Source organism: Symphodus melops, assembly GCF_947650265.1.
Source record: "Symphodus melops genome assembly, chromosome: 13".
NCBI lineage: Eukaryota > Metazoa > Chordata > Actinopteri > Labriformes > Labridae > Symphodus > Symphodus melops.
In genome coordinates this window covers 25,378,661-25,403,792 of record NC_136703.1, presented here as the reverse complement: position 1 = coordinate 25,403,792, position 25,132 = coordinate 25,378,661, and the positions used below count along the sequence as shown (strand labels likewise).

At 42.2% G+C, this 25,132-nt stretch overlaps 1 protein-coding gene across 1 annotated transcript in view; it reads left to right on the top strand.

Annotated features, from left to right (window-relative positions):
• Window positions 1-1,018: 1,018 nt before the first annotated feature.
• The window catches only part of npbwr2b (neuropeptides B/W receptor 2b), a 135,838-nt gene continuing 111,724 nt past the window's right edge, over window positions 1,019-25,132 (top strand). Inside the window, exon 1 of the mRNA XM_079359800.1 lies at window positions 1,019-1,039. The gene's annotated coding sequence lies outside the window, so the exon portion shown is untranslated. The remainder of the gene's footprint in view (window positions 1,040-25,132) is intronic.

The following is a 25,132-nucleotide window of genomic DNA, read 5'->3' as shown; positions in this document are numbered from 1 at the left end:
ACGAGACGCACAGAGGGGGGGGGGGGGGGGGGGGGGAAAGCACCAATCAGAAGGCAAAGGAAGAAATATTGAAATAAAAACACACGAGAGACCAGCTCAGAGAGTCTTTAAAAATAAATGAGACGTCTGCACAAACATTTTCCCGACGTCTTATTATTTCTGTTTGCAGCAGGTTGAGTTGACTGTGGAAGGTAAACGTGTTCACTGCCTTTAAAATGGTGGCTAACTGAAGCCAAATCACACAAGATGCATGTCAGAGTATGAGAAACGGACGATGTGAAAAGCAAAGAAAGCCGAGCAGCACGCTTTAAGATTTCAAGCCGATTTCGAAGTCAGCGTGCACTGATCCATTACAGACCAATCAGCTGCTTCCGACCGGCTGGATGACGTCACACACGGTGAGAGCAGAGCCGAGAGCTTTATCCAAACCTTATAAAGGCTTCGAGTATGACGACGTCCATCCATGCATTTTTTGCAGCTTGTCCGGGCTCGGGTCGCAGAGGCAGCAGACTTCCCTCCAGCTCTTCCGGTGGGACCCCGAGGCGTTCCCAGAGTGTCCTGGGTCGACCCCGGAGCTCCTCCTCCTATCTCTAAGGGTGCGCCATTTCAGCCGCTTGTATCCGGGATCTCGTTCTTTCGGTCCGGACCCAAAGCTCATGACCAGAGGCGAAGGTAGGAACGAAGATACAACCGACCGCACTGATCCGCCTGTCAATCTCACGCTCCATCCTTTAGTTAGGACTCCTCACCGACACGGACCTTTTTTGTATTTTAATATTATTCTGTGGAGATTTCTGATTTCATTTTTAATAACATGTTTTATTCATGACAGCAAATGTCCTCAGTGAGAGTTCAAGCTTGGAAAAAAAACAAAGATTTTTTTTTGTCTGCCACTGGGACAGATTTACACCAACACAGGGAACTAAAAAAAGGAAGCGGCAGGAGAGAATGAAAGTTTCCTCGGCTGTCAAACGCACAGACAGAAGGGAAGCATGAGCGAGCGAGCGAGCGAGCGAGGGAGAAAGAGAGAGGGAGGAGTGTACTGGGAGCTCAGGGGACCGAGCAAAGTTTGGGTTGAAGGAAGAACCATGGAGATGAAAGGATGAAAAAGAGGAGACGACAGGAAGGAGAGTGTGACAGGACCGGGCTGACAGGAACTGAAAATAAATAAATAAATAAAAAAGTTTGGTAGACGCGAGCTGACAGGCAGAGACGAGACGTGATGAGAAAGACAAGAGACGAGAGACACACACTCAAGCAAACACTTAGAGGTGAGCTCTTCACCAAAATGAGACACTAAGGCCCAGATTTTATAAAAATAAAATGCAGCACAGTCTGTGTGGGAGAAAGTGGAGTCAGCAGCGGAGACACGGGGACATGAAAGAGCCGGCACAACGTCTCGCCAGCTGATCCACAGCAGTTCAACTTCTGACAGAATGTACGATCAGAAAAGTTTTTAAAACGTTGTCATGGCAACACACACACACACACACACACACACACACACACACACACACACACACGCGCACACACACAGCACTAACACAGTGAGATAGTACAAAACGAGCGTTAGGGCCACAATAAGAGGAAGAAAATCTGAGATTAAAGTCGTAAATTTATGAGAATAAAGCGGAAGGAGAAGAAGGTCTTCAATTTAGAAGATTAAAGTTGTATATTTTCACAAGATTAAATTCAAACATGCACCAGATTAAAGTGTTTCTGGTAGTTTGTGGCTCTATCACCGGATGAACACGAGGAACAGCGAGCGTCTTGTGAAGTTGTACTTAAAGGGAAATACGTCCTGAGTATCAGGAGCCTGTAAAGACACCGATCCAGAGAAGGAACAACAACACCGGCTTGGAGAAAGAAAAACCTCATTTCACTCAGAGTGAGAACTAAAGAAAAGAAATCTGTTATCTCCCGAGGAAAATCTCCAAATGTGAACATTTTTTTGAATTTTGCAAACCTCTAATTATGGCATTATTTTCTTCGCCAGAATCCCAAATGCATTTTCAAACACACTGTCGAGATGGATTTTCATGAAATGTCCCCTTTAAATGGAGAACATTGTTTTCACACTGTTGATAGATGAAGGCCATGGAGAGCAGGAGAGAGAGAGAGAGAGAGAGAGCGAGAGAAAGACCACGAGGCCAAACGCTGCCGAGGACGTTCGACTAATTATGACGTTATTTGAAATTGTCTCGACTCAGGTGGAAAAACAGGGATGAGGACCCAACTCAAAACTCATTTAAACTAAAGGCCCCGTTTTTAGAAAAAAACTTCCTCCACACGTAACCGCAGAAGTTTTTAAGCACGTTCATGCTGTTTCTGAATGTAAACACAGGTCGCATGTGTGATGTAAGAACATTACGTTATTGACGTCCACATGCAAACGCATAAACGGAGAATTCACACGTCTTCACTTTGGTGGGAGGTTTTTAAAAGCTTCATTTTTGATGCTGTAAATCTGTGTGTTCGTGTGGATGGGAGGTCAAAAGGTAACGTTTGTTTTATGAGACAAATGTGTGGCCATGTGTGGACGGGGCCTAAATAGACACAGGGGTAATCAGACACAGGTGAGACTAATGACGCAGGTGAGACTAATCAGGGTCATCAACAAGGCGGGAAACACAAGGAACACTGAACACTGAGGACAAAGTAAAACCTGACACTGAAAACACAACTTAAATAAGATATTAGAAAATGAAACAGGAAACACTGAAGACCAGACTTAAAACACTAAACACCAAACCAGGAACCTGAACACAAGTAAAACAGGAAACAATGTTACAGACAACATAGAAGGATACAAAGTAACACAGGAAACACTGAAGACGAGAACTAAAACATAAATCAGAAAACATTAAATTGCTAACTGAAAACAAGAGAGGAAATCAGAAGTAAATCTTGATAAGCAGCAGTTTCACAAATGATGGTTTTAGGGTTCAGGAGAAACAAAATGTGGAGCAGGACAGTGCATACACAGCACGATTACACACACACACACACACACACACACACACACACACACACACTGGAGTGTCACACATGAATAAGCAGCAGGACATGGGGAGATGAAGAGCTTTGTGAAAGAGATAAATCCAGCGTGTACACCTCCGCCAAGGACACACACACACACACACACACACACACACACACCATTTATTGTAATTAGCATGGAGGACCACACACTGATCGAACATATACGTGCTTATTTATTTTTTATTGCACATTGCTCACACAGGTCAGCATGTGGTGGACACTGTAGCTTCAGTGTTTAGCCAGCTTTGCATGTGGAGGACACTGTAGCTTCAGTGTTTAGCCAGTTCTACATGTGGTGGACACTGTAGCTTCAGTGTTTAGCCAGCTCTGCATGGGGTGGACACTGTAGCTTCAGTGTTTAGCCAGCTTTGCATGTGGTGGACACTGTAGCTTCAGTGTTTAGCCAGCTCTGCATGTAGAGACACTGTAGCTTCAGTGTTTAGCCAGCTCTGCATGTAGAGACACTGTAGCTTCAGTGTTTAGCCAGCTCTGCATGTGGTGGACACTGTAGCTTCAGTGTTTAGCCAGCTCTGCATGGGTCTGTAAAGCTTTCTGCGTTCTAACCTCTCTCCATGTTTCATCTCCAACATTGATCCTAGTTTGAGCAGCTTTCTGCTGCTGGAGCTTATTAGAAACATGCAGAGGCTTTTTAGCTCGGGTACAATCACTTCTATCTGAAGCAGTTCCACTGCCCGCTTCCATCGCTGCAACACATGTTCACCTGATAACTGCTCTCATATCTGGCAAACCCAGGGGCGTCCAAAACGGCCTTCAAAGCCCCGCCTACCTTCCCTGGTCCAATCAGATCCAGAGCATTCAGGAGCAGAATCTAAAGTTAGAAGGAGGACATACTGGCTGCTGCATTGTTGTCAGAGAAGCTTCAACACAGCAGGTTTCCTTCATGATCACAGAGGAAGATTCACTCAGATGATATCTGACTGATTGGATCTGAAATTCTTCCCATAATGTGAAAGAATAACTCATTTAAAAGAATAAATCTGTGTCGGTGAGGACGGCGTTTCTATCACATCCGACTTCCTGGACACAGATCTTCATTCATAAAAAAAGACGACCATTTTGCTACTTTGTCATCGGCCTCAAGCTCATTCTCAACTCATGCCCCTCGGTGGCACAAAAGGATTTAGACACACAATGCAGCTCCATCAGAGGATCAGATTGAGACGCCAGGAAACAGACTTGGAAATAATGAGAAAATGAAAAAATACGATTAGCTGTATCTCTTATGTCATAATTACTCTGCATTCATTTTCTTCTGTCAGAGACACAGCTGCTCTCTCAAAGCAGAGAGAGATCTGAGACACACACACACACACACACACACACACACACACCGGTACCACCCTTCCTCATCCACCCACACCCAGGCAGAGATGGTTTCTGCAATAACCTTCTCATTTAATCCATCAGCAGCCACAGCCTCGCTCCGCTGCCCGTAATCGTCTCTGGAGGCGTCGAACGAAGCTAAAGCCACAGACTGATCACCGCTCATCAGAAATAAATTATTCAGCCCATCAGGTAGTTCCACCTATCAAATTCCCTCCATTAAATAAAAACCATCAGCAGGACAACGATCACATTACCTCTTTGATTCCATGTCCAATGCAATAACGTTTTTTCCCTGAACCTGAATGTGACGAACAGTGAATATGACATGTTGGTGCCTCTGCAGTTTGTAGCTCAGAGACCAAATATTGAGAGATGAAGAGTGAAACAAAGATGGACGTTTCCACCGATCAGTCCGCTTTGGTTCAGTTTGGTCCGGTAAACCCGGCTCCAAGCGTAGCCGCATATATGATAAGAGATAGTGTGACATCATAGCAGCTCAGTACAGTGTAGCCCGCTGTTAATTTAAGTTGAACGAAGAAGAGCGAGACACAGTCAACAAAGTTAACCCTTTAGTGTCCGATCAAACAGAAGGGTAGGATAAAAGGATCCCTTATTTTGGTACCATTCCCAACGCTCATAAAAGGCTACCGAACCAAACCGAACTGACCCGGACCGCTTCGGGGCTTTAAAGGCACAGTATATTCCACCACCAGGGGGCGCTCTCCTTCAAAACAATCAAACACTTCCCATTAAAAACTAAAGAATGACAGATTTCTCTGGATTTGATAACTGCTGGAAATATTTGAGGTATTTGAAGTACTTTCATTTATCTCTGACTTTCACAAAAATGATTCAGTGTTGCCATGTCTGCTTGTTATAAGCAACTTTGGGATTTTTTTTTTTCCTGCATTCATTGCTGCGGAAGAAGATTTAAGCAGCTTTCAAAGAAGTGAAACCAAGCTGCAGGTCGGTGCAATCAAATAATTGCAGAGCGGTTGCGAACGAAGCCGCGATGCAAACACATCCATGAATGAGCGACCTGATTTTACATTTCCAACTGAAAATATCTTTTCAATTAACAAAAGCACAAATGAGTGTCATTGTGTCTCAACAAAGGAAGTGTGAAGGAAATCAGTGACTCACTGTTAATACACATGTTCACACTGTGGACGGCGTTTTCCAGTGCAAAGTGTCTTTATGTCTTTATGACTCTAGTTCTGCCTTCAGCTGGAAACGGACCTGAGCTTTTCTTGTCTTCTGACCACTCAAAGAGCTTTTACACTGCAGGTGACATCCCATAATACACATTCATACACCGCAGACGAAGCAGAGGGAGCAAATTGGGATTGGGTGTCTCGCCCCAAAGACAAATCAGTCATGTAGCTGAAGGAGCTGAAGATTGAAATGACAGATTCCACCAACTGAACTTGCAAAGCAAATTCATCCATAAATTCACAAGATTCACTGGTGGAAAAAAAAAAAAGATGCAACATTCAGTGTTTATATGCCGTCCTGAAGGACATGACTCACCCCTGTTTGGATGCAATAATAAGACAGCTGTTGTGAGCGACGGGCTTATTGGGTCTTGTAACGTTTATGAAAACATAGTAATGGTGTAGCTGGGTAAATAAATATTAAAAGTGTATAAGGGATCACAGTTAAAGAGAAGAGTCAGAAAAGTAAAGAACCAACCTGTGGCCAATCACAACGCAGAGATGAAACGAAGCTATTGGTATGGAGGAAAACCTTCCTAAAATACCTTTAATTCCCTCAATCTATTCATAAACTAATCCTCTGCTGAGAGAACAAAACTGCATCTGCAAAGCCATTCAAATCTACATCCACATTCACAGCAGGAAGACAAGCAAAGGGTGCAGGAGAGATGATTCGCAGGCAGCTGCAGGTGAGGTGTGGAAGACGTATTTAAGTCACTTTGTATTCTGCAGGAGAAGTGCTCGGTTTCTTTGTGAGGGGATAATAACTGCAGAGCAGAGAGAAATGAACTGAAAAAGAAATGAAGCTCAATGAAAAATGGAACACAGCTGAAGTGCTGGCTGAATCCAAAAAATGGAAAAATGTGATTTTTAACAATATGAGGGGGAATAAAAGAAGACGTTTACTACGATCAGCCTGCGCATCTCCGTGAGGCCGCAGATGTACAGATGAGAATAACGGGAGAAAAGTGCCAACAATGCATTGCTGTTCTAGCTTTGTATGTTATTGTGTTTTATTCAGAAATTGAATCGGGTGCTCTGTGCGTTTTTCCTTTTTTTGACTTCCTGTGCGTGTCGATCCATTCTGATTAGCTTCACACGTGTTGCAGCCGGCTCTGTTTAAATAGAGTTGGAGCGAATTTGAAAACGTAGCAGAGCTTTGTAGCGCTGGTGTAAAAGCCCTGACTCAGTTGCTCCCCCTGCTGGTTTCTCCTGATTACATCAACATATTAGCTTAGCTATAACTTTCACACATACCACATAAAAAACACAACTTAACACGTGTGCTTTGTGGAGACGGGAGCTTTGACTACAGTGGCACCAAATGGCGCCATAGTGCAGGGTAAAACCGCAGCATGCACGGACTATGTGGTAATGCATGAATGCACGGCTGGGAAGAATTCACTGTTCACTACTTCTAACCTTTACTTGCCAAAAGTTTGTTCACAGGAAGTATTGAACACCACGAGGAATTAAAAAGGCTTCTATTTCTGTGGATTTTCTCAAACTTCCCTCTCACTGTTCAGTTTCACATAATCAGCGGTCGTTTGAAAAAATCTGACTCTCCGACATCAGACGTGACTGACAGGAGCTGTGCTGGATCTCACTCAAAGGTGTTTGTGTTGTTTGTTTCCATGTCAGTGTGTGTGTGTGTGTGTGTGTGCAGCTCTGCTGACTCCTGTGGTCCAAACTCGCTTTCAAGAAAAGACAACTGGGAGAAAGTTTTGTGTGTGTGTTTGTGTGTGTACTCAAAGAGCTTTTACACTGCTTATTCTGCTTATTCCCACGTCCCTCATGAAACAGCATGAATCTATACAAGATTGTATTCTTAGAACTACAGTTACTTATTGCATTAGTTTATTTCACACAGACACATGCAGGGAACATGGCTTCATATGTCAAATGATGCATTCAGGATGATTATACTTACAGAGATACAGAAACATTACGTCATTACAGTTAAAGATCTAATCACATCTAATTTATGTGTCTACTAAAGTACGTTCACAATCGCTAATATCTGTTTTCATGTGCTGCTGCTCCATGCAGGCAACACTCAGAATCCCCCACCAAGGAAAAAAAAAGAAAAAAAGGGTCCCTTTCTGCTCTCTCGTAATTGGTCAGTCGTTTAGCTTTGGTCTCTGATATGCCCCGCCCACTTTACCATATTGGGAATGCTGCAGTCAGTCTGAGGTTAGCTTGCGCTTGCTACAACGAGGTCTTTGTCTTGTGACGTCACTCCACACATTTTCAACGAGGCTATTGCTCCTGCTAACAGGAAGCGCTAGGAGAAGCCGAGAAGTTTCCGCAGACTTTGAATTTTAGCACATAGATTTTTTGTATTTAACCTTTATTTATCCAGGAAATGTCCCATGGAGTCCTGCAGAAAAAGATGTCTAAACATGCATAAAACACCTGGAGGACACACTAAAGAGCATCTAAAACCAGGACAAGAAGAATATGGGAACTTTAAGAGACTGAATGAGACTAAACACTAAAATGAGGATTACAAAAGGAAACAGTCGGCTCTCACAGACTTGCATCAGTTTAAGCTTCTGTACGAATTATATAAGAACACACAGGATAAAAGTGGGAATGATGCGTTATTGACCAATGAAAAACATCTTTCACTAGTCTAGAGCTCATCTCTTGCTTTTGTAATCATCCTCTTCTTCTTCTCTTTGTGGAAGACCTTCCCGTCCGCCTGCTTCCTCCAGCTCAGTTTGACGTCTTCATTCACCCCCTGATCCTTTAGCTTCTGTTTGAGCTGACAGAAAAAAAACATTTACTTTGTCAAGCAAAGAGAAACATTCAGGTCAAGTGCATCCTGCAACCACAAACATGTTCCTCGTCTGTAGCATAAATATGGACAACGTGTCTCCTACAACTCCTACTCCTGTTGAAGACTTTGCAAACAGGGGCCTCCGACAGACATTCACAGCTTCACCATGGGTTCGAACGAGAATTCTCCGATGGGATTTCTTTCATTGAATTTTGGATCATTGCAGAAAATAATCTCTGTGTCAAACACGTTTCTGACGCGTAGCTGTTTAGTTCAGCGGGATAATCTTTACAGATGAACACAATTTATATGAAGTTTGAAGAGTTAACGCAGCCGAGAGAAGTAAGAAGCTAACGTTATGCTACAAGCTAACTACACCGCGGTTGGTGAATGATAAAGTCACGACCGTTGCACTTCAATGATCTAATCAGCGGTTTTGACAAGGTAGAGAAACCGTAGCTTAATAAGTTGTTTATTAATCTAATATTTACAAGAGCATTGAAAGCTGTAAGGAGGATTAGTGAGAGTTTCTGACGTGATGACGTTTAATGTCTGCAACAACCACTATCGTCTCAGTTAGCTACTTGTTAGCAACCGCCGTTTTAAAATTCACAAGTGGGGGTCTTAGCTAACGTAGTTTATCTCATCTAACAAAATGTCAACATCTCTTCAGCTTGTGTTAACCACAGACCTTATTTCAGGCGTATAAACACAAACACATTCAACATCCGCATTGACCTTTAGAGTTCGGAACCCATGGCGCAAAAATGCTGACTCACTTCCTGGTGTTAGGACTCATGTTTGTGCCAGTCTATAGGGTGCTCCAGTAACAAGTAATCTCATGAACATCCTTGAGCTCTGTGTTCCTAATGGCCAGCATGCCAACGCCAGCGCCTTCACCTGCATCACACTTGTTCCTCATGTCCATCCATGCAAGTGGCGGGCCCACAGGCCAGAGCTGTCATGTCGACCATCTTTTCATACCTTCTTACGATAACAATGAATTATTATAATGTCTTCGATGTGGCGTTAGAGATGTACCTGCTTCAACACGGCGTCCATCACTGCAGGGTCATTCAAATCCAGAGAGGAGCTGCTTTTCACCAGCCTCACTTTGACCACTTGTTTTGATGGTTTAGGAACTTCTAAAAAAGTTGGTTCATCATATTCAATATCAGCAACAACAGCAGGTTAACATTCAGCGGAAGGAGAGAAATCATCAGCATGTATGAACCTAATCAGCATGATGGTTGAGGATTTCTATACAGTATGTTCGAGTATGTTCTTCACATGACACAAACCCAAAGACAGTCAGGTCTTGAATGAAGACATCTCACCTCTGTAGCAGATGAATGCTCTATTGTAGTGACAGGACTCGTCCTCCCATTCACCAGATGAACTGAAGTCTGCTACTGCACATTTCTCATCTCCGTAGTCGTTATTGGGTTGACCTGTTTTCCAGTACCTAAACAAAGAACTACTTCCATCCTTCCACTTCCAGGACTCTCTGTTGAGGCCGATCCAGATATCCTCTTCAGGAGGAACCAGCTGCGCCACCCTCTGGTTCTCGTCCATGTTTCTCACACTGGCCAGGTCTGTGTGGTGTTCTCTGCAGTAGCTCTGGGCCTTGGTCCATGTCATGGTGGTATTGACAAGGACAAATGTCACATTCGGCCCTGAAGAGAGACCACAGCGTTGTGTGACCCTGGTCTACAAAGCCTCATTAAATAAAAGTTTGTTAATAAAAACAGCCAATAAGAAATACTTTACAGGTGATAAATAGACAATAAATAGATAAACATGGGTTAAAAATCATTAAAACTGTCAGCAATGCTATATTTCATGATATAATATTTAATTTAGGTTTAAAAACATGCTAAAGGGTTAAAAACTTGTGAATTCATATTGTTATTTTAAATGTTATTTAAAATATATTTAAAAATGTGTTTAGACTCTTATTTTGGAGAGTTGCGTTGCAGCGTGACCCATGTGACTAGCCACAGCCAACCAGGTTGTTATTTTTTTTTTGTCCTGCTTCTGAACGAGGGAGATACGCAGACGGACTTTGCAGAGCTGCTGATTAAAACAGAGGAAAATAGAGAAGAAAAAAATAACGAGTTAAAGTCTATGTACAGTTATTTTTGTACTCTGAAGGAGTTAATTTAGTTTCTTCAACCTGTCCGTGACTTGGTGACGTCAGAAACGTGTGTTTGACACGGAGATTATTTTATACAATGATCCAAAATCCAATTTAAAAATCCCATAGGCGAATTTCCGAAGGAACTACCGGCGCCATTTTTTCGGGTTGGCCTATAAAAATACGTCATTACTACACCAGCCTATACACGGTGAAATTGGTGCTTAAACGGAGCACATGCTGTAGTTCAATGTCCGGTGATGCTATTTTTTTTACCATCGCCTTGATGGCCAGTGCGCCATCTTATGAAGTACCAAGTAAGCTGAAAAACAGATATTTGAATATTTGAAGCTACTGGATGTATTATTTGATGTGTTTATGCATATAATTTGGTTGTTATGGTAGGCCATTAAGGTTTGGACCGGGAATTATGAGCGAATACCGGAGTTGGATTTCACGTGCGAGACACAAGATGGCGAGCCACCCAGGGACCCCTTGAACTGTGCAACACACAGAAGCAAAACGCCCTCTGCTGGATGTTGCAAGATTTCACCAAAATCTGGTAGGATTGATCCATATCTACTGTCAACTGTCTTTTCTGTCTTCAACTAATTATAATAAGCCGGCAATTTAACTTGTTTTCTGGTCTGTGGTGATTAATGCATTGTACATCAATCACTGCTCTAGTAGTCGAACCTAATATTGGTCCTAGCATACTGTATCTACTCCAGAAGGCTTACAGTTGCATCAAGGTAATATTTCTGCCTCTGTGCTTTGACAATTCAAAACTCTGTCTGTGTGTAACAAGTTAGTAAATGTGTCTTTGGTGTGTGTTTTCTGTGTGGTACCAACAATGTTTCTTGGCAATAAATCATATACTGCTGGAAAGCCTGTTTATTTCCCTTTTAAATGATGGCACGTTTTTAAGGAACATGCATATTTAAGATGACCGACACAGTGGAGTATGTGGAGTGCTGTGTTTTTCCTTCCTTTGGTTAAAACGGTTACTTATTAAACCTGGAATGAGCTCTACTTCTCTTTTCTCTGTTGACCAAGTCTGTGTTGGTTATAAAGTTTGGTGCATGACTCAGCAGTTTTATGTACTGCAGCTTTATGACCAACATCTACCTGCTTTGAATAACGTTCATATGCAAAACAACAGAGATGCAGAGAGGAAAAGGATTCACTGTCATGTTTCCCAACCATTCATAATCTCACCTGTGACCTCACTGCAGACTGGTTTGTAACTTGACCCACACGGTACATCGCTCCAGAGTCCACTATCATTCATTTGTGCACAATGCTGTGCACTGTGCTTGTTGTCAGGTTCTCCAGGTGACCAGTTTCTGAACGTGCTCTCTCCGGGTTTGTAGAAGCTTCCGTCCGACAGCGACCACCTCCAGCTCTCCACGTCGTCGTACAAACCTATCCACACCCCCTGAGAGAAGTGGAAGAAATGTTCAGACCCTTTTCGTTTAGCTACCGTTAGCGTACAAAACCCTGCAGTCCCAAGCCCTTATTTTGGTAACAACAGGTGCCTCTCAGGGAAAACATGCTCGGTTGGAGAACGGACACGACATGAATCTGATATTGTACAAATCTGAACGACGCACAATAAGAGTAGAGCGAGTTCTTGAATGTGTCTAAATTAAAAAACAAACAACTTTCAAACTGCCTGACTGATCGATTTCCACAAAGTGGATTTGAAATAAAGAAAGCATACTCACAAAAGGGTGGACCAATCTGTCCAAATCTGCCAGTTTGTTGAGCAGCTCCACGTCCTTCATGTTGTGGATGGAGGCCAGGTCGGTGTATTTGTCTCTGCAGTGGCTCAGAGCGTCAGACATGGTCTTTTTCTCATACACAAAATGATACTCCCGTTCAGCTTGAGTATAAACGGCACACAGTGCTGCAGGCGTGGACACACATGGTGATGAATAAAAAGGACATCATCAGTTTTAGTATCTCACAAACAAACGTTTAACGACAGAAACAGCGTTTGAATGAATAGCTTAAAAGTTCGTCTTGCCTGATGCTGTGATGAGGCTCAGAAGAAATTGATCCATCCTCTCGTGTTCTTTTCTCCGTCAGTCTGACTGTACATCAAAAACTGTCGAAGTTATACACTCCCATCTTTCATGTGATTTTTGCATCCATATTTCCAAAATAAAGTTTACTTATTTGCATCTGAGGCTGTGTTGTGTCATGCTGTTGGAGTTCACTGCCCTGAATGTTCCTGTTGTATCGATGATGAATAAACATGTTTCCATACCGATGTGTGTTTGCGTTATTGTGTCACGATCTATGTTCATATTATTACATCTAACGAGGCAGAAATTCAGTGAATAGAGTCAAACATGTCAGCTGTTGGCTGCTGCTCAACAGTGGACAGTTCAAGAGTCGACAACCACGTGTAATATTCTTTCATGAAATTATTCAGTGTTTATTGACGGTGAGTTTCCACAACAAGTTGCTGTGACCCCATGTGGAAATATAAACTTCCCTGATCTCACATTCTGTCAGAACTTTACAGAGAACCGGGAGAAGAGCCGGGCTGGCACGTTCAAACGGTATTTCAGTCTGATTCAGGAAGTGGATCATGGCTCAGCTTCAAAGTAAAGCTTGATGACAAGAAGAGAAAAATGAAATAGACAATTAAAGTTCAACTGTGCTAGTGATGGCGTTTACATGGACGTGAGTATCCCGGTTATGATTGAGGTTTTAAGTATCCCGTTTCTGTATTTGTGCAGGTAAACATCAAATCCTGATTTCAGAAACCGGCCGTGTTGGCGGATAAAAAGAAAGTTTAAACAGAACTTTCAAAGATCATTTTATTTTTATTTATTTTTTTATATACTTTATTAATCCCGCGAGGGGAAATTGGGTTTTCACTCTGCATTAATGGAGAGGTCTCAGAGTGAGGGGGCTGCCCACAGAGAGCGCCCCAGAGCAGTTGTTGGGGTTCGGTGCCTTGCTCAGGGGCACCTCGGCAGTGCTCAGGAAGTGGACTGGCACCTCTCCAGCTACCAGACCAATTTCCGGACTTGGTCCGTGCCGGGACTTGAACCGGCGACCCTCCTGTTCCCAACCCAAGTCCCTACAGACTGAGCTACTGCCGCCCTTACGTTTGTTTAGGAATTTTAGTTTATTTTGGATTCATAAAGGGGTGAATTCAATTTTTTTTTTGTATAAGCCACGGTGTTTTCATGTCTTTTATATTTCTAAATGTACGCGGTGTTGTGTTGTAAAAAAGAAACATAAGAAACCGGGACGCTATTATTGATCATGTATACAGGGATATAAATAACCAGGTTTCTCTGTGAGCATGTAAACGTCATATCCCGAATGTAACCACGCACATTTGCATGCATATTTGCTTAAAGTCTTTTACACTGCTTATTCCCACGTCCCTTATGAAACAGCATGAATCTATACAAGATTGTATTCTTGTAATTACAGTTGCTTATTGCATTAGTTTATTTCACACAGACACATGCAGGGAACATGGCTTCATATGTCAAATGATGCATTCAGGATGATTATACTTACAGAGATACAGAAACAATACATCATTACAGTTAAAGATCTAATCACATCTAATTTATGTGTCTACTAAAGTAAGTTCACAATCGCTAATATCTGTTTTCATGTGCTGCTGCTCCATGCAGGCAACACTCAGAATCCCCCACCAAGGAAAAAAAAAAGAAAAAAAGGGTCTCTTTCTGCTCTCTCGTAATTGGTCAGTCGTTTAGCTTTGGTCTCTGATATGCCCCGCCCACTTTACCATATTGGGAATGCTGCAGTCAGTCTGAGGTTAGCTTGCGCTTGCTACAACGAGGTCTTTGTCTTGCGACGTCACTCCACACATTTTCAACGAGGCTATTGCTCCTGCTAACAGGAGGCGCTCGGAGAAGCCGAGAAGTTTCCGCAGACTTTGAATTTTTGCACATAGATTTTTTGTATTTAACCTTTATTTATCCAGGAAATGTCCCATGGAGTCCTGCAGAAAAAGATGTCTAAACATGCATAAAACACCTGGAGGACACACTAAAGAGCATCTAAAACCAGGAAAAGAAGAATATGGGAACTTTAAGAGACTGAACACTAAAATGAGGATTACAAAAGGAAACAGTCGGCTCTCACAGACTTGCATCAGTTTAAGCTTCTGTACGAATTATATAAGAACTCACAGGATAAAAGTGGGAATGATGCGTTATTGACCAATGAAAAACATCTTTCACTAGTCTAGAGCTCATCTCTTGCTTTTGTAATCATCCTCTTCTTCTTCTCTTTGTGGAAGACCTTCCCGTCCGCCTGCTTCCTCCAGCTCAGTTTGACGTCTTCATTCACCCCCTGATCCTTTAGCTTCTGTTTGAGCTGACAGAAAAAACATTTACTTTGTCAAGCAAAGAGAAACATTCAGGTCAAGTGCATCCTGCAACCACAAACATGTTCCTCGTCTGTAGCATAAATATGGACAACGTGTCTCCTACAACTCCAACTCCTGTTGAAGACTTTGCAAACAGGGGCCTCCGACAGACATTCACAGCTTCACCATGGGTTCAAACGAGAATTCTCCGATGGGATTTCTTTCATTGAATTTTGGATCATTGCAGAAAATAATCTCTGTGTCAAACACGTTTCTGATGCGTAGCTGTTTAGTTCAGCGGGATAATCTTTACAGATGAACACAATTTATATGAAGTTTGAAGAGTTAACGCAGCCGAGAGAAGTAAGAAGCTAACGTTATGCTACAAGCTAACTACACCGCGGTTGGTTTATGATAAAGTCACGACCGTTGCACTTCATCGATCTAATCAGCGGTTTTGACAAGCTAGAGAAACCGTAGCTTAATAAGTTGTTTATTGATCTAATATTTACAAGAGCATTGAAAGCTGTAAGGAGGATTAGTGAGAGTTTCAGACGTGATGACGTTTAATGTCTGCAACAACCACTATCGTCTCAGTTAGCTACTTGTTAGCAACCGCCGTTTTCAAATTCACAAGTGGGGTCTTAGCTAACGTAGTTTATCTCATCTAACAAAACGTCAACATCTCTTCAGCTCGTGTTAACCACAGACCTTAATTCAGGCGTCTAAACACAAACCCATTCAACATCCACATTGACCTTTAGAGTTCGGAACCCATGGCGCAAAAATGCTGACTCACTTCCTGGTGTTAGGACTCATGTTTGTGCCAGTCTGTAGGGTGCTCCAATAACAAGTAATCTCATGAACATCCTTGAGCTCTGTGTTCCTAATGGTCAGCATGCCAACGCCAGCGCCTTCACCTGCATTACACTTGTTCCTCATGTCCACCCATGCAAGTGGCGGGCCCACAGGCCAGAGCTGTCATGTCGACCATCTTTTCATACCTTCTTACGATAACAATGAATTATTATAATGTCTTCGATGTGACGTTAGAGATGTACCTGCTTCAACACGGCGTCCATCACTGCAGGGTCATTCAAATCCAGAGAGGAGCTGCTTTTCACCAGCCTCACTTTGACCACTTGTTTTGATGGTTTAGGAACTTCTAAAAAAGTTGGTTCATCATATTCAATATCAGCAACAACAGCAGGTTAACATTCAGCGGAAGGAGAGAAATCATCAGCATGTATGAACCTAATCAGCATGATGGTTGAGGATTTCTATACAGTATGTTCGAGTATGTTCTTCACATGACACAAACCCAAAGACAGTCAGGTCTTGAATGAAGACATCTCACCTCTGTAGCAGATGAATGATATATTGTTGTCACAGGGCCAGTCCACCCATCGACCAGAGGAACGGAAGTCTGCTGCTCCGCATTTCTCATCTCCGTAGAAGTTATCGGGTTCATTGGTAGAAGTTTTCCAGTACCTAAACGAAGAATTACTTCCATCCTTCCACTTCCAGGACTCTCTGTTGAGGCCGATCCAGATATCCTCTCCAGGAGGAACCAGCTGCGCCACCCTCTGGTTCTCGTCCATGTTTCTCACACTGGCCAGGTCTGTGTGGTGTTCTCTGCAGTAGCTCTGGGCCATGGTCCATGTCATGGTGGTATTGACGAGGACAAATGTCACATTCGGCCCTGAAGAGAGACCACAGCGTTGTGTGACCCTGGTCTACAAAGCCTCATTAAATAAAAGTTTGTTAATAAAAACAGCCAATAAGAAATACTTTACAAGTGATAAAAAGACAATAAATAGATAAACATGGGTTAAAAATCATTAAAACTGTCAGCAATGCTATATTTCATGATATAATATTTAATTTAGGTTTAAAAACATGTTAAACGGTTAAAAACTTGTGAATTCATGTTGTTATTTTAAATGTTATTTAAAATATATTTAAAAATGTGTTTAGACTCTTATTTTGAAGAGTTGCGTTGCAGCGTGACCCATGTGACTAGCCACAGCCAACCAGGTTGTTATTTTTTTTTTTGTCCTGCTTCTGAACGAGGGAGATACGCAGACGGACTTTGCAGAGCTGCTGATTAAAACAGAGGAAAATAGAGAAGAAAAAAAAACGAGTTAAAGTCTATGTACAGTTATTTTTGTACTCTGAAGGAGTTAATTTAGTTTCTTCAACCTGTCCGTGACTTGGTGACGTCAGAAACGTGTGTTTGACACAGAGCTTATTTTGGTACCAACAATGCTTCTTGGCAATAAATCATATACTGCTGGAAAGCCTGTTTATTTCCCTTTTAAATGATCCCACGTTTTTAAGGAACATGCATATTTAAAATGGCTGACACAGTGGAGTATGTGGAGTGCTGTGTTTTTCCTTCCTTTGGTTAAAACTGTTCCTTATTAAACCTGGAATGAGCTCTACTTCTCTTCTCTCTGTTGACCAAGTCTGTGTTGGTTATAAAGTTTGGTGCATGACTCAGCAGTTTTATGTACTGCAGCTTTATGACCAACATCTACCTGCTTTGAATAACGTTCATATGCAAAACAACAGAGATGCAGAGAGGAAAAGAAGAATTCACTGTCATGTTTCCCAACCATTCATAATCTCACCTGTGACCTCACTGCAGACTGGTTTGTAACTTGACCCACACGGTACATCGCCCCAGAGTCCATTATCATACATTTGTGCACAATGCTCTGCACTGTGCTTGTTGTCAGGTTCTCCAGGTGACCAGTTTCTGAACGTGCTCTCTCCGGGTTTGTAGAAGCTTCCGTCCGACAGCGACCACCTCCAGCTCTCCACGTCGTCGTACAAACCTATCCACGCCTGTCGAGAGAAGTGGAAGAAATGTACAGACCCTTTTCGTTTAGCTACCGTTAGCGTACAAAACCCTGCAGTCCCAAGCCCTTATTTGGTAACAACAGGTGCCTCTCAGGGAAAACATGCTCGGTTGGAGAACGGACACGTCATGAATGTGATGTTGTACAAATCTGAACGACGCACAATGAGAGTAGAGCGAGTTCTTGAATGTGTCTAAATTAAAAAACAAACAACTTTCAAACTGCCTGACTGATCCATTTCCACAAAGTGGATTTGAAATAAAGAAAGCATACTCACAAAACTGTAGACCATTCTGTTCCAATCTACCAGTTTGTTGAGCAGCTCCACGTCCTTCATGTTGTGGATGGAGGCCAGGTCGGTGTATTTGTCTCTGCAGTGGCTCAGAGCTCCAGCCATGTTCTTTCGCTCATACACAAAATGATACTCCCGTTCAGCTTGAGTATAAACGGCACACAGTGCTGCAGGCGTGGACACAAATGGTGATGAATAAAAAGGACATCATTAGTTTTAGTATCTCACAAACAAACGTTTAACGACAGAAACAGCGTTTGAATGAATAGCTTAAAAGTTCGTCTTGCCTGATGCTGCGATGACGCTCAGAAGAAATTGATCCATCCTCTCGTGTTCTTTTCTCCATCAGTCTGACTGTACATCAAAAACTGTCGAAGTTATACTCACATCTTTCATGTGATTTTTGCATACATAATTACAAAATGAAGTTTACTTATTTGCATCTGAGGCTGTGTTGTGTCATGCTGTTGGAGTTCACTGCCCTGAATGTTCCTGTTGTATCGATGATGAATAAACATGTTTCCATACCGATGTGTGTTTGCGTTATTGTGTCACGATCTATGTCCATATTATTATATCTAACGAGGCAGAAATTCAGTGAATAGAGTCAAACATGTCAGCTGTTGGCTGCTGCTCAACAGTGGACAGTTCAAGAGTCGACAACGTGTAATATTCTTTCATGAAATTATTCAGTGTTTATTGACGGTGAGTTTCCACAACAAGTTGCTGTGACCCCATTTGGAAATATAAACTTCCCTGATCTCACATTCTGTCAGAACTTTACAGAGAACCGGGAGAAGAGCCGGGCTGGCACGCTCAAACGGTATTTCTCTCTGATTCAGGAAGTGGATCATGGCTCAGCTTCAAAGTAAAGCTTGATGACAAGAAGAGAAAAATGAAATAGACAATTAAAGTTCAACTGTGTTAGTGATGGCGTTTACATGGACGTGAGTATCCCGGTTATGATTGGGGTTTTAAGTATCCCGTTTTTGTATTTGTGCAGGTAAACATCAAATCCTGATTTCAGAAACCGGCCGTGTTGGCGAATAAAAAGAAAGTTTAAACAAAACTTTCAAAGATCATTTTACATTTGTTTAGGAATTTTAGTTCATTTTGGATTCATAAAGGGATACATTGAAGTGATATTTTCAATTTTTTTCTGTATAAGCCACGGTGTTTTCATGTCTTTTATATTTCTAAATGTACGCGGTGTTGTGTTGTAAAAAAGAAACATAAGAAGAAACCGGGACGCTATTATTGATCATGTATACAGGGATATAAATAACCAGGTTTCTCTGTGAGCATGTAAACGTCATATCCCGAATGTAACCACGCACATTTGCATGCATATTTGCTTAAGGTCTTTTACACTGCTTATGCTGCTTATTCCCACGTCCCTTATGAAACAGCATGAATCTATACAAGATTGTATTCTTGTAACTACAGTTACTTATTGCATTAGTTTATTTCACACAGACACATGCAGGGAACATGGCTTCATATGTCACATGATGCATGCAGGATGATTATACTTACAGAGATACAGAAACATTACGTCATTACAGTTAAAGATCTAATCACATCTAATTTATGTGTCTACTAAAGTACGTTCACAATCGCTAATATCTGTTTTCATGTGCTGCTGCTCCATGCAGGCAACACTCAGAATCCCCCACCAAGGAAAAAAAAAGAAAGGGTCCCTTTCTGCTCTCTCGTAATTGGTCAGTCGTTTAGCTTTGGTCTCTGATATGCCCCGCCCACTTTACCATATTGGGAATGCTGCAGTCAGTCTGAGGTTAGCTTGCGCTTGCTACAACGAGGTCTTTGTCTTGCGATGTCACTCCACACATTTTCAACGAGGCTATTGCTCCTGCTAACAGGAGGCGCTAGGAGAAGCCGAGAAGTTTCCGCAGACTTTGAATTTTTGCACATAGATTTTTTGTATTTAACCTTTATTTATCCAGGAAATGTCCCATGGAGTCCTGCAGAAAAAGATGTCTAAACATGCATAAAACACCTGGAGGACACACTAAAGAGCATCTAAAACCAGGAAAAGAAGAATATGGGAACTTTAAGAGACTGAACACTAAAATGAGGATTACAAAAGGAAACAGTCGGCTCTCTCAGACTTGCATCAGTTTAAGCTTCTGTACGAATTATATAAGAACACACAGGATAAAAGTGGGAATGATGCGTTATTGACCAATGAAAAACATCTTTCACTAGTCTAGAGCTCATCTCTTGCTTTTGTAATCATCCTCTTCTTCTTCTCTTTGTGGAAGACCTTCCCGTCCGCCTGCTTCCTCCAGCTCAGTTTGACGTCTTCATTCACCCCCTGATCCTTTAGCTTCTGTTTGAGCTGACAGAAAAAACATTTACTTTGTCAAGCAAAGAGAAACATTCAGGTCAAGTGCATCCTGCAGCCACAAACATGTTCCTCGTCTGTAGCATAAATATGGACAACGTGTCTCCTACAACTCCTACTCCTGTTGAAGACTTTGCAAACAGGGGCCTCCGACAGACATTCACAGCTTCGCCATGGGTTCGAACGAGAATTCTCCGATGGGATTTCTTTCATTGAATTTTGGATCATTGCAGAAAATAATCTCTGTGTCAAACACGTTTCTGACGCGTAGCTGTTTAGTTCAGCGGGATAATCTTTACAGATGAACACAATTTATATGAAGTCTGAAGAGTTAACGCAGCCGAGAGAAGTAAGAAGCTAACGTTATGCTACAAGCTAACTACACCGCGGTTGGTGAATGATAAAGTCACGACCGTTGCACTTCATCGATCTAATCAGCAGTTTTGACAAGCTAGAGAAACCATAGCTTAATAAGTTGTTTATTGATCTAATATTTACAAGAGCATTGAAAGCTGTAAGGAGGATTAGTGAGAGTTTCAGACGTGATGACGTTTAATGTCTGCAACAACCACTATCGTCTCAGTTAGCTACTTGTTAGCAACCGCCGTTTTAAAATTCACAAGTGGGGGTCTTAGCTAACGTAGTTTATCTCATCTAACAAAACGTCTCTTCAGCTTGTGTTAACCACAGACCTTAATTCAGGCGGATAAACACAAACCCATTCAACATCTGCATTGACCTTTAGAGTTCAGAACCCATGGCGCAAAAATGCTGACTCACTTCCTGGTGTTAGGACTCATGTTTGTGCCAGTCTATAGGGTGCTCCAGTAACAAGTAATCTCATGAACATCCTTGAGCTCTGTGTTCCTAATGGCCAGCATGCCAACGCCAGCGCCTTCACCTGCATTACACTTGATCCTCATGTCCATCCATGCAAGTGGCGGGCCCACAGGCCAGAGCTGTCATGTCGACCATCTTTTCATACCTCCTTACGATAACCATGAGCAATTATTATAATGTCTTCGATGTGACGTTAGAGATGTACCTGCTTCAACACGGTGTCCATCACTGCAGGGTCATTCAAATCCAGAGAGGAGCTGCTTTTCACCAGCCTCACTTTGACCACTCGTGATGCTTTAGGAACTTCTAAAAAAGTTGGTTCATCATATTCAATATCAACAACAACAGCAGGTTAACATTCAGCGGAAGGAGAGAAATCATCAGCATGTATGAACCTAATCAGCATGATGGCTGAGGATTTCTATACAGTATGTTCGAGTATGTTCTTCACATGACACAAACCCAAAGACAGTCAGGTCTTGAATGAAGACATCTCACCTCTGTAGCAGATGAATGCTCTCTTGTAGTGACAGAGGCCTCCCATCGACCAGAGGAACTGAAGTCTGCTGATACACATTTCTCATTTTTGAAGTTGTTATTGGGTTCATAGGAAGAATTTTTCCAGTACCTAAACGAAGAATTACTTCCATCCTTCCACTTCCAGGACTCTCTGTTGAGGCCGATCCAGATTTTCTCTCCAGGAGGAACCAGCTTTGCCACCTTCTGGTTCTCGTCCATGTTTCTCACACTGGCCAGGTCTGTGTGGTGTTCTCTGCAGTAGCTCTGGGCCATGGTCCATGTCATGGTGGTATTGACAAGGACAAATGTCACATTCGGCCCTGAAGAGAGACCACAGTGTTGTGTGACCCTGGTCTACAAAGCCTCATTAAATAAAAGTTTGTTAATAAAAACAGCCAATAAGAAATACTTTACAAGTGATAAAAAGACAATAAATAGATAAACATGGGTTAAAAATCATTAAAATTGTCGGCAATGCTATATTTCATGATATAATATTTAATTTAGGTTTAAAAACATGTTAAAGGGTTAAAAACTTGTGAATTCATATTTTTGTTTTCTATTTTATTTAAAAATGTGTTTAGACTCTTATTTTGAAGTGTCGCGTTACAGCGTGACCCATGTGACTAGCCACAGCCAACCAGGTTGTTGTTTTTTTTTTCTCCTGCTTCTGAACGAGGGAGATACGCAGACGGACTTTGCAGAGCTGCTGATTAAAACAGAGGAAAATAGAGAAGAAAAAAATAACGAGTTAAAGTCTACGTACAGTTATTTTTGTACTCTGAAGGAGTTAATTTAGTTTCTTCAACCTGTCCGTGACTTGGTGACGTCAGAAACGTGTGTTTGACACAGAGCTTATTTTATACAATGATCCAAAATCCAATTCAAAAATCCCATAGGCGAATTTCCGAAGGAACTACCGGCGCCATTTTTTCGGGTTGGCCTTCAAAAATACGTCATTATTACACCCGTCTATACTCGGTAAAATTGGTGCTTAAACGGAGCACATGCTGTAGTTCAATGTCCGGTGATGCTATTTATTTTACCGCCGCTGTGATGGCGAGTGCGCCATCTTATGAAGTACCAACTAAGCTGAAAAACAGATATTTGAATATTTGAAGCTACTGGATGTATTATTGGATTTGTTTATGCATATTATTTGGTTGTTATGGTAGGCCATTAAGGTTTGGACCGGGAATTCTGAGCGAATACCGGAGTTGGATTTCACGTGCGAGACACAAGATTGCGAGCCACCCAGGGACCCCTTGAACTGTGCAACACACAGAAGCAAAACGCCCTCTGCTGGATGTTGCAAGATTTCACCAAAATCTGGTAGGATTGATCCATATCTACTGTCAACTGTCTTTTCTGTCTTCAACTAATTATTATAAGCCGGCAATTTAACTTGTTTTCTGGTCTGTGGTGATTAATGCATTGTACATCAATCACTGCTCTAGTAGTCGAACCTAATATTGGTCCTAGCATACTGTATCTACTCCAGAAGGCTTACAGTTGCATCAAGGTAATATTTCTGCCTCAGTGCTTTGACAATTCAAAACTCTGTCTGTGTGTAGCAAGTCAGTAAATGTGTCTTTGGTGTGTGTTTTCTGTGTGGTACCAACAATGCTTCTTGGCAATAAATCATATACTGCTGGAAAGCCTGTTTATTTCCCTTTTAAATGACGCCACGTTTTTAAGGAACATGCATATTTAAGATGACCGACACAGTGGAGTATGTGGAGTGCTGTGTTTTTCCTTCCTTTGGTTAAAACTGTTACTTATTAAACCTGGAATGAGCTCTACTTCTCTTCTCTCTGTTGACCAAGTCTGTGTTGGTTATAAAGTTTGGTGCATGACTCAGCAGTTTTATGTACTGCAGCTTTATGACCAACATCTACCTGCTTTGAATAACGTTCATATGCAAAACAGAGATGCAGAGAGGAAAAGAAGAATTCACTGTCATGTTTCCCAACCATTCATAATCTCACCTGTGACCTCACTGCAGACTGGTTTGTAACTTGACCCACACGGTACATCGCTCCAGAGTCCACTATCATTCATTTGTGCACATTGCTCTGCACTGTGCTTGTTGTTGGGTTGTCCAGGTGACCAGTTTCTATACGTGCTCTCTCCGGGTTTGTAGAAGCTTCCGTCCGACAGCGACCACCTCCAGCTCTCCACGTCGTCGTACAAACCTATCCACGCCCGCTGAGAGAAGTGGAAGAAATGTTCAGACCCTTTTCGTTTAGCTACCGTTAGCGTACAAAACCCTGCAGTCCCAAGCCCTTATTTGGTAACAACAGGTGCCTCTCAGGGAAAACATGCTCGGTTGGAGAACGGACACGACATGAATGTGATATTGTACAAATCTGAACGACGCACAATAAGAGTAGAGCGAGTTCTTGAATGTGTCTAAATTAAAAAACAAACAACTTTCAAACTGCCTGACTGATCGATTTCCATAAAGTGGATTTGAAATAAAGAAAGCATACTCACCAAACTGTATTGTGAGTAGACCATTCTGTCCAAATCTGCCAGTTTCTTGAGCAGCTCCACGTCCTTCATGTCGTGGATGGAGGCCAGGTCGGTGTATTTGTCTCTGCAGTGGCTCAGAGCTTCAGACATGTTCTTTCGCTCATACACAAAATGATACTCCCGTTCAGCTTGAGTATAAACGGCACTCAGTGCTGCAGGCGTGGACACACATGGTGATGAATAAAAAAGGACATCATCAGTTTTAGTATCTCACAAACGTTTAACGACAGAAACAGCGTTTGAATGAATAGCTTAAAAGTTCGTCTTGCCTGATGCTGCGATGACGCTCAGAAGAAATTGATCCATCCTCTCGTGTTCTTTTCTCCGTCAGTCTGACAGTACATCAAAAACTGTCGAAGTTATACACTCACATATTTCATTTTGTTTTTGCATACATTATTGCACAATAAAGTTTACTCATTTGCATCTGAGGCTGTATTGTTTCATGCTGTTGGAGTTCACTGCCCTGAATGTGTTACGATTCAGAATTGGAACCAAACGCACGACTCAGAATCAACGAACAATATACGGTGACTCTAAATGTGTAACAAGAAATATAATGTGACTGGAAGGTGATCCAAAAAGACGCGTGTAGTAGAGCCAGATGAAGACAAACGAGACGACGAGGAACACGAGGTGCAGGACGGGCAGGACTGGGAACTAGCGAGAGGGAGAAAAACACGAAGGGTCAAAAACACGACAGGGAAAAACACGAGCAATCACAGAGCACTAAATAACTGGTAAAGACACGGAGAGTACAAACCACTGAGGGAAGAACAATAATCTGGCGCCGGCAGCATGGAGGGAGCCGGCTTAAATAATGAGC